The sequence below is a fragment of the Piliocolobus tephrosceles genome, chromosome 8 (genome assembly GCF_002776525.5).
Source record: "Piliocolobus tephrosceles isolate RC106 chromosome 8, ASM277652v3, whole genome shotgun sequence".
Classification (NCBI taxonomy): domain Eukaryota; kingdom Metazoa; phylum Chordata; class Mammalia; order Primates; family Cercopithecidae; genus Piliocolobus; species Piliocolobus tephrosceles.
The window spans coordinates 105420463-105432495 of NC_045441.1; the positions used below are offsets into that span (position 1 = coordinate 105420463).

Sequence of the window (12033 nt, forward strand, 5' to 3'; positions counted from 1 at the left end):
TGTACTTTTTAAAACCAAAATGTAGCACTCCACTATGTAAAATGCTCCAATGGCGTCCCATCACCCTTAACAATAAAGTCAAAACTCCTTCAACGCCTTATAAGGCTCTCCGTGTTGGGCCTGAATAACTCTCCTGCCTCATCTGTTACCACTCTTCCTCTCACCCTTTGTTTTCCAAACTTACTGACCTTTCTATTACAAACTGCACAAATGCTATTCCCGAGCCAGGTACACTCCTTTTCCTCCTCCTGGCCCCACCCCAGTGCTCACACCTGGCTTACTCCAACTCTTCAGGTCTCAGATAAAACATTTTCTTAAGAGATTATCCTTGCCCCCTCCCCATTACATGACCCCCGTACTTTCTCTGTTACATACCATCACTTATTTCATGTCTGCTTTTCCCACTAGATCAAAAGATCTCTGAGGGTTTGTCTTCAATACTGTACACCCAGTGACTAGCAAAAATTCGGCATCAAGAAGGTATTCAATAAATGCTTGTTGAAGAATAAAGACTAATACAGAAATAACTACATTTAACAACAATGGTCGCCACTGGACACTTATTAATGCATAAAGAGAATACAGAACTTAGCTAATATCTCACAACTAATAACTGGTAGTACTAAGGGAGATTCCATAAATGTTTGGTTTCTCTTTCAGCTTTCCACCAGTCTTAATTCAGCCAAATTCTTCCAAACCAATTCTCTCTCCATGTCCTACCTCTAGGGAATGACTTGAGGCATACCGTATCACTTGCATTATCTTTCACTCAGAAACTTTCTGTCCCATCTAGAAGTGTCAAGGCTGAAACAACTACACTGACAAAACAGGACCAGGGAATTTCAGTGCTTCGGTTCTGAGTTACTGATAACTATTTGAGCCATCTCATAAGAGGAAAATGGTATCTCGAATATTAAACTCCTCGGCACTAGAGCAGCAATAGCAATTTCTCTCCCTTTCGGCCTCCTTTTAGCGAGATGTGGGAGGTCCGACAAGGAGCTTGGCTGTTCTCCACCATTCTCTACCTCGGGAGAACGCGACCACAACGTGGCGCCCAGTTGAGGGGGAACCCTGGCAAGGTACGGAGAGGCGCTCCCATACCCTCCAATCTCCAACCACCACTGTCAACTCCTCCAGGGTCAGGTATCCTACCCCGGCCCTGGGGGGCCGGCTGGGCGGAGCTTGGGGTCCACCACGCGGAGCCCTGGCGGTGTCTGTACCTAGATCTCGCCGCCCTGCCGTCCATCCATTTCTCCCTACCTGACTCGGCCGTCGCCACCAACGCGCTCTCTCAAACCTCGGAATCAGTTCCAAAACCAAACCAAAAAGGGGGAGGGCAGACAAAGCTTTGGCCTGCGACTGAGAACAGGGAGGCGGCACACCTTGGGGAACGAGGGCCCGAGGCCATATGCGCTAATACAAGCCAGTGTTTGTGGAAACTTTCTCCGTTACCGGCCCGGCCGCGACCGCCATGTTCCGCCGCCAAAATCCGCGACGGTACGGAACGCCGCCGGGGTCAAACTGCGCGGCGCGCGTCCTTCCCGAGGCCCGGCCCCCTCCCCGCCCAAACACGCGCGCCGCCGCGCACCGAGGTGAGCAAGGCGCTCAGCAAGTGTCAACTGCCCCACCTAGGGCGCCTGACTTCCTCGAGCCAAAGTCGACTCCTGGGACCTGGAATCAGTGGCTGAGAACATACAGCGGGAAGACCACCAAAGAGCAGGCTGACAGTGCCCATCAGGCATCTAGGCCACCGCCTCGGGTTGGACCAAACGGGGACAGGGCGGACGGGACTGCTACGCGTGGGCTGTAAATACTGCGGGAGGCGTTGCTGCTCTTTAATATATATGGCATAGTATATGACTTTGTAACCAGCTAAGCCCCAAGCTCCTTAGGCCCGCCCTCAGAACGCTTCAGTTCCTCAAATGCCGAGACATGTCGGGTTTTGCTAAACATTAAATCACCTTAGCATAGTGCCTGACACAAAGTTAACGCTTAAATATTTGTAAAATAATAATGTACAATAGGCTCTCCACATCCCTAGTTTTCTCCTCCCACTTATTTTGCATGTATTATCTATATTTTTCCTATTTTCCATAATAGAGTGTGAATTTCCTAATTTTTATAATAGATGTCGGGGGTTGGTGTGGCCAGCACATCTATAGGAATGAACAACCCTCAGATTGAGATTCTGCATATGTAGATGAAAATTTTGAGTTCGATTCTCTCTAGACTCCTAAAAGCAATCACAACTCAACTTCCCAAATCTGTAACTAGCTCTCTGGGGAACACCAGTGTCACATTTCCAACTACTGCTAGATATTTCTACTCAAATATATTGTCATCACGTCCAACTCAACTTGCCTTTAATGGACATTTATATATATTTATTTTGCTTCCCATTTGAATCCCTTTCCGTATTTGGAGAATTCTCCAGCTTAGTTAAGAGTCTAATGGCTGCAGCTGAAATGCTGAACCCTTGTTTAACCAATCATGTGTACCCGCTGGAAGCCATGAGTCAAAAAAGGTACAGAAAGCTACACTCCCAGGTCACCTGTAGGAGTATAGCAAGTGTAGAAACCGAGAACCCATCCCCAACAGCAAGGTAAGCTTCTGGGGCAGTAGTGAGAGTGTTGGCATCCACCATTAACATGTCAGAGATGGAAGATGCCTATGCTTGGTGAGGGTCACAACCCCAGAGCCCTTTCCCAATCTGTTCTGTAGCCTGTTAACAGTGTGTGTGTACATTTCTGGGTAGCGTGTGACAGACTCTGTACTATATAGCCATGAGGCGGGAGAATAGGGTCTGAAGGCAAGGAACTTAAGGCCGATTCATGCTGACTTCCTAGAACTAAATCAAAAGGAAAGCCCCAACTTTCCACACCTGAGGAACAAAAGGGACCCGTCCCCCTTCCCCACCACCTCACTTTTCTGCGTGGCAGATGGAAAATTGAAAGTACCTCTGATTGGTTGCTTTCCACAACTAATCAGATGTTTGCATAGTGTGTAACCTTTGTAACTTCACTTCAAGCTCTGATTGGTTGCTTTCCGCTATCAGACTGATTGTGGGCCACTATATTTGCGTGGGGTGTACACCAAGTGGCCAATGGGAAAGCTCTAGGGGTATTTATACCCCAGAAAATCCTATAACCCGGCCTCCCGGCTCTTGAGTCCCATGTTCCGACTGCTCACGCCCTGTGGAGTGTACTTTCATTTTCAATCTCTGCTTTTGTTGCTTCATTCCTTCCTTGCTTTGTTTGTGCGTTTTGTCCAATTCCTTGTTCAAGATGCCAAGAACCTGGACACCCTCCACCGGTAACAGCCAGAGGTAGTTTCTGGCCACGTAGGTGCAAGCCTCAATCTCCAGCTATCCTTTGAGCTACTTAGCGTCCTCCAGTAAACTTACTTTCTGCTTAAATTAGCTACAGCTGCATTCTGTTGCTTAGCGCTAAGACCAGCTCACTAAATCAGTGGTTTTTCATCATCTTCCTCTGACCTGGTCTTCTGCCTTACGACTTTAAAACCATTTTTGATGCTTGTTATCTTGTCCTTATACTTTAGAATACTTCAGTGAGATGTGTATATGTTTGAAAGAATCTGCACAGCCCAGGGTGGGTAATTGGCATTTGAAAGACTAATAAAAAATGTTCACTGCAGAGTTGAATGCACAGATGCTTCCAGTATCACCATGTAAATCTACACTAGATGTACCTTAGCATAAAGGATTAGAAAGAATTCTTCACTGTGGAAACAAGATATTCAAGATACGTGACTGGCTAGAATATTGTATAAGCACCTCTTTGCATAACTATGGAGTAGAAATCTGAGTGTCGCAGACTGACACCCTTCAGAATGGCTGTTAGTCTAGACTTAATATTTTGCCACAAAGTACTGTTTGTACGGTTTTTTGTGTCTGCTTGCTTATAAGATTTGTGTAGTAGCATTCAGTCTGAGACTTGTTTTAACTGTAGGACACTACTTAGTACCAAGGGAAAAGAAAGATAGCCTTGTCAATCTTTATTGAAGGCTACCAGTATTTACCAAAAAAAATTTGACAGTTATGAATGACCAAGTGCTGTTCATTTTCATCCACCCTATCTCTTGCATTTATTATTTCCCATCAACTTCTATTGCTTCTACTCTGTTACCGTATTACTTCAGTAACCTCTATGCTGGTCATCTTGATTTCAGCCTCAGCTCACTCTAATCCATTACACAGGCCCCTGGCTGATACTCTCAAAGTACCACGCTTTGTCACTTCTGGGATTAAAACCAGTGACTCGGCCGGGTGCAGTGGCTCATGCCTGTAATCCCAGCACTTTGTGAGGCCGAGGCGGGCGGATCACAAGGTCAGGAGATCGAGACCATCCTGGCTACCATGGTGAAACCCCGTCTCTACTAAAAATACAAAAAATTAGCCAGGCATGGTGGTGGGAGCCTGTAGTCTCAGCTACTCGAGAGGCTGAGGCAGGAGAATGGCGTGAACCCGGGAGGTGGAGCTTGCAGTGAGCCTAGATCACGCCACTGCACTCCAGCCTGGGTGACAGAGCGAGACTCTGTCTCAAAAAAAAAAAAAAAAAAAAGTGACTTACACAGGCTACAGAATAAAGTCCAAATTCACTCTGGCACCGGAGGCTCTCAAGGACCCGATCTAAATCCCCCTTTATCCTGAAAGTAGAAGTGTCAGGGTCAGATTCTGACATCTGGTACATCCACAGCCAAACACCTAAATATAAAACAGCCACCTGGGAAACATTGCAGAGACTGGTGATTTCAGGTTCTGGTTAATGATGGGGGTATAATGATCCTAATCACTGGAATAGCCATTCTTTAACACCTGCTTCTATACAGACAAAGTCTGTGTGCTTCAGGCCAGGAATATCACCTGAGGCGTTATTTCAGACTAGCAACACCTGATGAAAATATAATCATGATAATAAGAAAAGGAAGAGGGAGCAGCACCCATCACAGGAGGTAGGTACTCCAATCCTATCACACATTCCAGTCCTCCGGCACGGAGTCACAGATGAATCCTATGTTATTTCTTATGTTCTCTATTGTTTTTCTCCTACTTTTTCCATTTATTCAGTTCAGTCCTAGGGCTAAACTAACTCAGATTCTCCATAGAAAATCAGCTGGGCCTCCCTTATTACCTCTGTGTAATACTTTGAGTTTACAAAGTACTTTTACCTATATCATATAATCTATACAAAAACCCAATAATGTAAATATTTTCATCACCATTTTGCAAATCATGTAACCAAGGTCCAGAGATACTATATTGTTCTAGGTCCTCATAACTGTCTAAGATCAGGGAATTAAATCCAGTCTTTTGGCTTCAAGTTCTGGGCCATCAAGAGCAGCTTTCTAAATATCAACTCCCCTCTGTGGGGAAACACAGGTATTTCCTTCTTATTACTATTGTTTCAGTAAGTAAGGAAAGAGTTACAGCATTCAGTCTACACCTTAGAATCATCTGGCCTAGACCAGTTAGAGTTTCTGAAATTAGCCTTGGGGGTGTGTGTGTGTGTGTGTGTGTGCACGTGCCGTGTGTGTGTTTTTAAAGGCTCCCTCTCTTCCAGTGATTCTAATGTAAAGCACAGCTTGAAAATCACTAAGTTATTACCTCCATTAGTGCAGTGGTTCTTCAAGTATGGTCTCCAGACTAGCTGCATTAACATCACCTGGGACCTAGTTAGAAATAGAACTATAAGGCCCTATCCCCAGACCTACTGAATCAGAAAATCTAAGGGTAGAGCCGAGATTTTAGGATTTGGCTCAGATGTGTGTATCAGAAGACTCAACAGTGTCTTAATTGCAGTTTATTTTTTTCTCATGTAAAAATGGTCAAGAAGTAGGTGTTCCAGAGCAGACATGGTCCTTCCTTGGTGTTAGAGATCCTGATTCCTTCTTTTTTGCTACCCTGCCATTCTCAGGATGTGGCTTCCTCTTCATAGGCCAAGATGGCTGCCTGATTTCCAGCTATGACTTCTGAATTCCAGTCAGGAAGTAGGAAATGCACTTCCCGCCACCCTTACTTTGACACTTCTTGGAAGTTGTCTGACATATCAGCTTATATCACATTGACTAGTATTTAGTATTTATAGAGTCTGCAAAAGGTGGTAATTTTGGAGGTGGCCATGTGCCCGCCTAAAATCAGGGTTCTCTTTCAGAGAAAGGAGAATAAATATTGGATGACAGCAAGCAGTATTTGCCAGAGTTAACTAACTGCTTTTTTTCTACCTCCAAAATTCTTAAGTGAGATGACAAGCATCATTATTGTTTGAACACTTTTGGTTTGTTGTTCTAAGTGATGCTCCTTGTTTCATTAGTCTTTTCATTGTATTGATGATGGCAAGTATTTATTCATATGGCTGAACCATGATTAATTCTTCCCCTAATTTTGAATATTTGGAATGTTACAATTTTTGCTGTTGAAAATGCTACACTAGGGCTTATTGCATTTGTGATGCATTGCATTTCTGATTATCACTTCAGAATGTAGATTCCCAGATAGGTTAAAGAATTTGAACATCGTTAAGGCTCTTAATTCATATGGTTGATTTTCTTGCCAGAAGGGAAACATTTTGTGCTCCCCTTATAAGTGAACTACATTTTTGACAGCAAAAAGTTTTGTCTTTTTAAATTTTTTGTTCTTTCAACATTTTGAAAACAATGCATTAGTATCTTCTTGCAACCTAATGATGCTGCCGAGAAATCTGATACCAATTTGATTTACATTCCTTTGGAGGTAATCTGACCTTTCTTTCTTAGCTTTTAGAAAATTGTCTTTATCCTAAATGTTCTGAAATTCTATATTTAAGTGTAAGAAGACCCTATATTTTTATTTAGCAGTTCTTTTTTATTGAAGGATTGTAGTCATTCTTAAATTCTGAAAAAAATATTAACCATAGATTTTTCCAGTATTTTCTTTCTTCCATCTTCTCTATTCTCTTACTTAGAACCCGTATTTGTTGAAACTGTATTTAAACTTCCTTTTTCTTTTATATTTTGCATCTCTTGGCCGGGTGCGGTGACTCACACCTGTAATCTCAGCACTTTGGGAGGCCGAGGCAGGCAGATCACCTGAGGTCAGGAGTTCGAGACCAGCCTGGCCAATGTGGTGAAACCCCATCTCTACCAAAAATACCAAAATTAGCTGGGCGTGGTGGCAGGTGCTGGTAATCTCAGCTCCTCAGTAGGCTCAGGAAGGAGAATCGCTTGAACCCAGTAGGCGGAGGCTGCCGTGAGCTGAGATTGCGCCTTTGCACTCCAGCCTGGGTGACAAGAGTGAGACTCTGTCTCAAAAAAAAAAAAAAAAAAAAAAGAAAAAATTAATATATATAATCTCTTTATTTCTTTGGAAGAATTCCTCAATGTTGCAGCCAGCAATTTACTTCTCAAGCTGTTGTCAATCAACCAACAGGAGGCTAAAGACTAGACTACAATGCAATAAATCAGGGCATTTTTTGGAGTCCCAGGAATTGCAATTTAAGAGTCACAGATTCAACGAGAAGCGAAACTGTGTTCTGAAGAGAGGTGGAACATAGGGGCTTTTAAGAAAAAATCAAAAAGAAGCTAAGGATGATTACGTAAGTTGTTTTGAAAGAATTATCATTGGTGGAGGGGGTGGCTTAGTACATGAGTCCATAGTTCTTTGGCTGTTATTGTCAGCATAAGAATCTTGAGGTCTTAACTTTGGAGAGGAGACTTTCTTGTAAAGGGTTACAGCCTACCAGGCTGGCTATTCTGCAGGCTGGGAAGTGTAGCCTCTAGCAGAGACCATTAGCAGGCACTTCTAGGAAGGGAAGGATGAGACAGAAATTTATTCTGAACAGGTTGGCTAAATATACATATTCAGTAGCTTATAAGAGGACCTATGAATATTCACGAAGTGGGGATGCACACATGTGTGATAAGCAAGCATGCATTTTAAATGCATTCCATGTTCACTTTGGGACAGAGATTTAACATTGAAACGTATTACAATTAGGCCCTATATGTCAAAAGGTGAAGTAGGGACACAAAGCCACTCAAGTTCACAACCTGTGTAAATCAGCCATCACCAATCCATAATCTGTGGTCTCTTATAAGGAGAAAGTTACTGAAATAGGTCTCTTGTCCAATCAAAGCTGTAGTTATGGCTTGTGGAAGAGGGGATGAGTTAGCATTGGTGGCAGATGAGCTGTAATTGTTTTAACATTGTTTATCTCAAGGCCGGCACTTGTTTTGCTGATGGAGGAAAAGAAGAACCTTGTGGCAATTAGAACATAGCTTATTCTTTAAGTGTAGGCATAGGTAACTTAACCCTTGCCTGAAATGACCTTAGGTCTGCTTATAATTTGGTATCTTCTTCCTACAAAGAGTCCATTTTGTCAGTCCTATGAGTTCTATTTTAACAGACAACTGACCAGCATTAAGCTGCAGAAAGGAGCGAGTACAATGAGGCATGTCTGACCTCCCATCCCTTCATGGCCTGGAACTCAGTTTTTAAGGTTTTTCTGAAGTCTCCTTGGCCAAAAGGGGTCTGTTTTGTTGGTTGGGGGGTGGGGGGGGGGCTTGGATTTTATTTTTAGTTTTCACTGCTCAGGAATTAAATTCAGCTGTTTTCCAGGATGTTGTGGACATGGAGGTTTGGCCCAGCTCAAAGGTTCAAAACAGGTTTCTGGGTTTGTTTGGTGTTTTTCTTCCTTCAAGTCTATGGGATGTGCAGGCAGTCCTTCTTAGAATGACTTTCCGACTTCATTTGAGAGCTTGAACCAGTGACACCATTTTGCATATCACTTTTCACACTATCATTTTAAAATTTTCCCAGGTCGCTCGTTTCATTTCTTGAAATGTCCGCTAGCCTTTTATTATCTCCTGTTTTCTTGTTTGATGGCATTTACCATCTTTATCTTTTCAGGATATTAAATATACATGTTTTAAGCCCTGTTCTGAATATTCATTTTACTGTTTCATCAGCTTGTAAATTCTTCTATTTGTTGGATCTGTTGTCTCTCTTTCGTGGTGTTGACTATCTCCAGATGTTAGGAGTATCTTGCTTTTCCATAGTAGCTTTTCTGCTGTCATCCCTGATGCTTCTTGCTTTAATGTCTTGCAGAGACTGAGTTTTACCTTACTTTCCTTATTTAAAATAGTGCTCACATTATTCTGCTGAGAATTACTCTGATTTCAATGCATCTATATTTATATTAAATTATTTTAAATATATTCTCTATTATTTTTCTCGACTCAGTGTAGGAAGGGTTATTTCTGTATATGCTGATTCTGTCTTGACGTTCTGCATTTTATTTTATAATTGAATATTTTAAGGAAGATATTTTAAAATTTGGTCATGTCACTAAGTTTTTTTCATGTTATACTTATGTCATGCTGAACCTCTATTAACCTAAACAGGGATGGCAACATGTTCAAGAGACTGAAGAAGAGACCCAGAGCCAGCAAACAGGACATAGGGCTTTATTAGCAGGAAACCTACAAAGAGGGAGGTCCAGTGGTGGCAGGCTGGACAGGAGAACCGCACAGCCCAGTGAGAGGGTGCTGGGCTGGAGAACCACACAGCCCAGAGGCAGTAGGCTGGGCAGGAGAACTGCAACTCCTTGCAAAAGCATGTAGTTTATATAGCATTTTCACTTAGCACCCTCCCCCTAACCATCTTCACCTGGCAACCTTCACTTAACCCAAAGCAAAGGGCCTTGATCCCTTGTATGGCCTGTGTTTCACTAGACAGGCCAGGGGCTCAGATGTTCCTCATAGATAAGGAATGAATGCCTGGGTTGGCCACTCCTGGATTCCTTAGCTGGGAACTCTGAACACACATTCAGGTGCTTCTACCATACAGGGCCATTCTCAGGTTATGGCAAAGTTAAGGTACTGCTGTCAGGTACTTCTACTATACAGTCCACCCCAGCTACCCTGGAACAGCCCTCACATTCTTACCACGCTATTCTTCCATGATTTCCCAGGGGCCATGTAATGTGGAGAAGCATTGCTACCAGACTGCTGCAGCAGCAGTACAAACTAAAACAAAAAATAATCCAACTTGGGAGTTGATTTTGGATTCACTACAGCAGGCCCATGGTGGAGGGGAGGGGCAGCTCTTCACAGCCCCAACAGTCTATTTTGTTTTGGAGAGAGGCCACCATCTGTACCCAGCTGGTGAAGAGGGTCTGCTGTATACCATCTGTGGGTGGAAGATGAGATGTTTAGTGGGTACAAGGAAGGGCAATCACAGCCATTCAACAAGACATAGGAAGTTGTATTGTTCTGAGAAAGCACCACCCTTGGCAGTGGCCTGGGGCCTGGCTTACATCACCAAATGGATTGGCCATCTCTGGGATACATTGCGGGAGGCCAGAATAAGACAATGGGAGTACCATGATGTTCCATAATGAGAGGATGATCATCCCCTTTCACAAGCGAGGAGGAGGATCAGGATTCATTATTTTAGAAATATGATGGGGAGCAGGGTGCAAAATAGGTGTGACCTGTGTATCTTCGTCTAGGCCCATCTCCCACAGAGTTGAAAAACCAAAGCATCAGGGACTGGCTTGCCATTTCCAAGGCCACGTAATGATGTGCTCCCCAGTGGATAGGTCCTGTGGCAAGGGCAATCACAGGCTATCTTGAGTCTCAGGTTGGGACAAAGGAGTACTGTCCCTTACCTTGTCCACCTGGATCCTGACAGTAGTGTCACATTCTTGCATCAGAAGGACATATGCACGGGTGATGAGGGCGCCATGTTCATTCAGAGTGCCGACAACTGCTGGTAAGTGGTGTGTCCACAGAGCCAGAGTGCATCTCCTGCTGGAGTTGTTGCTTCAACAGCTCATTGATCCTTTAAATCAGCCCCACGGCTGCAGGGTTGTATAGCAGGTGGAAATGCCAGTGGATATCCAGGGCCTCCGCCCATTCCTGCACTTCATGTCTGGTAAAGTGCAAGCCCTGGTCACTGTTGATATTGGTGGGGACACCATAGGCCACACACAGCAGCTCTAGTCCTTTTATGGTAGTTTTCTGGGTAGCATGCTTGTTGGGTATGACTGTGGTAGCCCTGTGCAGGTGTCCACATGAGTCAAGGCATAGTAGCAGCCATTAGATAAAAACAAATGCCCTACGTAGTCTACCTTCCACCACTGTACTGGACTCTGGCCCCAGGGGATCTGTCCAGTATTAGGTGGCAAGGGCCTGGGGCATTCCTGTGCATGGGTAGGACATTGCTGACAGAGGTGTACTATGTCTTTATGTCATAGTGGCAGGCCCCAATTCTTCACCATGGCCCAAAGGGAACACTGTCCCCAATGTCCTGTCTTTTTGGGTAGCCATTGGGCCACGTCTGTGGGGACTAACTTGAAGAGACAAATGCAGGCTAGCTTGTTCCAATGTTGATTTCCAGATGGTGTAGATGCCATGTGGGCATCCACATGGAAGACTGTTACATGCATTCCCTGGATGTAACAGAGAATGTCCTTCCACATGCCAGCACCCCAAAGCAGGCAGCCTGCTACCATCCAATCCTGAGCTTCTCCTTGTGGTAGCCACATAGCAAGTCCCTTAAAGACAGCCCAGCTGTTGGTACACAAGACTATTGGGTCTGGCTCATAGAGGAGGATCATCTAGGTGGATCTCAGCTCAGCCCATTAGTTAATATGTCTCAGGCCTGTATCAAGCGAGATCCTATCAGTGGACAGCTGGATGGCTGCAGCTGTCCACGTGCAAGGATTGCCTCATAGCAAGCTTTCTGTGTACCAGATCTGGTCAAGAATGGGCCCTGTCCCTCCTGTACAAAGGAGGGAATCTGTGGAGGTTCAGCAGCCTCTTTCAATTCAGTTGTCACATAGGTGACAGTACTGAGCACCAAATGGAGCTCTGTGCTCAAGGGGCTATTAATGAATATGCCCCTTTGTTGAGGTATGCATGCCTTTTGGCTACAATCTGTGTTTGGGCATTCCCAGGCTTTAGCTTCTGGAAGGTACCCTTTAGTCAACCTGGTATGGGTACTGGGTGCATAATAGCACCAGGACCCACTTTGTA

The 12033-nt window shown here is 44.2% G+C and overlaps 1 protein-coding gene across 5 annotated transcripts in view; it reads right to left on the minus strand.

The window, feature by feature from the left end:
• The window catches only part of TMEM168 (transmembrane protein 168), a 26678-nt gene extending 25155 nt beyond the window's left edge, over window positions 1-1523 (minus strand). For 2 of the 5 annotated variants that reach the window (XM_023228210.2, XM_023228209.2), the window contains exon 1: window positions 1261-1488. The gene's annotated coding sequence lies outside the window, so the exon portion shown is untranslated. Of the gene's footprint in view, window positions 1-1260 lie in introns of all 5 variants that reach the window. The other 3 variants (XM_023228205.2, XM_023228206.2, XM_023228207.2) reach the window with 3 other exon arrangements.
• Between the last annotated feature and the right edge of the window lie 10510 nt (window positions 1524-12033).